This window comes from Propithecus coquereli, unplaced genomic scaffold (genome assembly GCF_000956105.1).
Source record: "Propithecus coquereli isolate 6110/MARCELLA unplaced genomic scaffold, Pcoq_1.0 Scaffold2, whole genome shotgun sequence".
Taxonomy (NCBI): domain Eukaryota; kingdom Metazoa; phylum Chordata; class Mammalia; order Primates; family Indriidae; genus Propithecus; species Propithecus coquereli.
This window is the reverse complement of record NW_012144966.1, coordinates 18696907-18700398: the sequence shown is the minus strand read 5'-3', so window position 1 is coordinate 18700398 and position 3492 is coordinate 18696907. Positions and strand designations below refer to the sequence as shown.

Genomic DNA, 3492 nt, shown 5'->3' with positions numbered 1-3492 from the left:
GAAATGAGGAATTAAAAGAATGAAGCAGCAGAAAGATTTCATAACGTCAGTGCCACTCGTGTTAATACTTCAAGGCTGAGTTTGTTTTTTCTCCATCCGTCAATGTCCTGGATAAAATAAAATTTGATCTTGGTTTGTCCTTTATTAAATAGACTAATAGTTAAAATTGTTATATTTGTAAAATTCATTATGAATAACATGATTCAGTTATTTTCCAACAGCACTAAATATGGGTTAGAGATGATATAAACAGTTAAACCTCATCGATGTACTGCTTAGAACCTTAAAAGGAAATAAAGGAAAGTATAAGTGGGAATGAGACCAGATTACCTACCAGGAAATGGTATGTTATAATACCAAGAATAAATAATTTGCCTATTTCCTAATGATCCCCACAAAATGTGTTTTTCAGAGGCTTTTTGAATCTGAAAAGTATATCTACAACATATTATGTCTAACAATTTAAACTGGTTATAAACCTGGAAATAGAAAAGAATAAAGATTGCTTCTGAATGGAAAAGACTTAAAACCAGCAGTATTTATTGATATTTTGTGCAATAAAAGAAAATAAAAGATGCAATTACTTCAGCTACTTTCTCAGGTAAAGCTGTTTTTAAGGAAAACTTCTTAGAGTAATAGCTAACCTGGCACTCATAGGAGATGGCTTTTTTATAACATTTTCAATGTATCTTCGATGCATGTACTTCTAGTCTAAATTATTAGCCTGGACTACTTTCCCTTTACCCAACCCAGACAGCATTTTTCAAGAGATAAACACATACAGCAAAATTGGAAAATAAAATCACTTTCTATTTCTTCATTTATAGGAGGTTGAACTTCTTTGGATTGCTGGAGCTATAGATTTTTTAGGATGTGTGCTTCAGAGTGAAGTCAAGTGATAATACTTTTCTCTTACATTACCAGCTGACTAAAAAACATATTAGTTCTAAATTTCAAATTCTACCTATATTGTAAGTTATACAAGAACACCTTGCTTTTCCACTTTTTTTGACATTGACTACATGACAATGGATAACTCCTGATTACTATAGCCAAATAGCCAGCTCTATGAATTACTTCCTATGCAAATGATCTCCTCTGCCCTGCGTAGTAAAGCATTTTTTAATACAAACAACAGGTATATGATGAAGACATTTAAAAGAAGCCACAAAGGTCAGAAAAATTGTTTAAATCTATTTCAACATGGAGCTCTTTCTTTTTTTATTATTTAATAGATTCACATGTTTTTTGTTACATGGATGAATTGTATAAGGCTGAAGTCAGGGCTTTTAGTGTACCCGTCACCAGAATAGCATACATTGTACCCAATAGGTAGATTTCTATCACTCACTCCCCTCCCAACTTCTCCCCTGTTTAGTTTGCAATGTCCATTACACCACTTTATGACCACATATACCCCTCGTGTAGCTCCCACTTATAAGTGAGAACATGTGGTGTTTGTTTTTCCATTCCTGAGATACTTCACTTAGGATAACAATCTCCAGTTCCATCCAAGTTGCTGCAAAAGACATTATTTCATTCCTTTTTATGGCTGAGTAGTACTCCATGGTGTGTGTGTGTGTGTGTGTGTGTGTGTGTGTATGTGTGTGTGCACACACACATACACACATACACACACACACACAATTTCTTTATCCACTCATCAGTTGTTGGGCACTTAGGTTGATTCTCAGTGAAAAGGGAACACTTATACACTGTTGGTAGGAATGTAAACTAGTACAACCATTATGGAAAACAGTATGGAGATTCCTCAAAGAACTAAAAATGGAGTTCTTTCTTGATTCTACTCTTTCTTTCTTTCACACTTCCTGCAGAAAGCTAAAAGTTGACTAACAATAGTGCATAAAAAAAATAATAATAAGGCTCTCTAATTACTAAGGAGCTGAGACACTTGAATCTTCGAAAGTGCCAGATTACCTCAGTGCTGATCAGCAAAAAGTTGAAGAGGGTAAGAAGGATGACAAGCCCATTTAAGCTGTGGTTAAGGGGGATATTTCTTTGCTGAAAACTTGTGGTCAGAGCACTTATTCTAGGCATATTAAGCAAGTTGAGGATGACATTGAATAACTTCTTAAGAAAATTAGTGAACTCACTGATATTAAAGAATCTGACACTGACCTATCCCCACCAGCCCTCTGGTATTTGGCTGCAGATAAGCAAATGCTCCAGAACGAACAGCATTTATAGGTTGCAAGCTGTACAAAGGTAATCATTGCAGACTTGGAGGGCCGGAAATACAATACATTATCAATGTGAAGCAGTTTGCCAAGATTTGATGGACCTCAAGTGGTCAGGTGGCACCTGCTGACATTGAGAAAAGGATGAGAGTTGGTGTGTACAGAAATAAGTATTAAATCCACATTCTACTGCATCCTAAGATTGACCCAGGTGGAGTGAAAATCTGATGTCATAGTGATGTTGGTGGTTGTAAGACACAAATTGAGAAATTGCAAAAGTTGTTGAAACCCCACTACTTCATCCAGAGAGATTGGTTAACCTTGACATTGAGACTCTCAAGGGTGTGCTGCTCTTTGATCTACCAGGTACAGGCAAAACACCTGTGTTTGGGCAGTTGCTTGGATTATTGGACTGATGCTTGCTTCATTCTAATTATTGGATCTGAACTTGTACAGAAGAACATAGGTAAGGGGACTGGAATGGTTCATGAGCTCTTTATAATTGGCAGGAAAAAGAAAGCCTACCTACCATTTTAGATGAAATTGATGCAGTTGGAGGGGCTCGGTCTGGTGATGGTGCTGGGGAGGACAATGAAATACATAGACAGTGTTGGAACTAATCGACCAGCTGGATGGTTTTGATCCTCAAAGCAATATAAAGTGCTGATGGCCACTAACTGACCTGATACATTGGATCCAGCACTGATGAGGCCAGGGAGAGGATAGAAAGACTGAATTTAGCTTACCTGAACTAGAGGGTGAGACCCACATCTTTAAGATTCATGCTTATTTAATGAGTGTTGAAAGATAAGAGATTTGAATTGTTAGCATAACTGTGTCAAGATAGCACCGGTGCTGACATTAGAAGCATTTTCACAGAAACTGGTATGTTTGTGGTCGGAGCACGGTGAAAATTGCCATTGAGAAGGATTTCTTGGAAGCTGTAAATAAGGTCATTAAGTCTTCAGTGCTACTCCTTTCTGACATACAACTGAGCCCCAAAGGCTTTCAAATGAAAACACTTGTTAAAATTGGAATGCTAACCTTATATAGACTTGTTAATAGCCATTTCTCACAAAAAAGTGTTCGAAATTGTAAAAACAAAACCAAAAACAAATAATAGTTTTAACTGTCATTTACTGAATACATGATACTTATCCTGGGCAGATTTGTGTGTTTGTTTAATAAATATTTATTGAATACCCATTATATATCTGGTAGTAGTGAAGGAATTAAGGTAGGGAAAATTATCATTGCCTTCAAGGAGCTTATAATCAAATATTAAGAGATGTGT

The 3492-nt window shown here is 36.3% G+C and overlaps 1 pseudogene; it reads left to right on the top strand.

Annotated features, from left to right (window-relative positions):
• The first annotated feature begins 315 nt into the window (after positions 1-315).
• On the top strand, positions 316-3009 carry LOC105809716 (annotated as a pseudogene).
• The last annotated feature ends 483 nt before the right edge of the window (positions 3010-3492 follow it).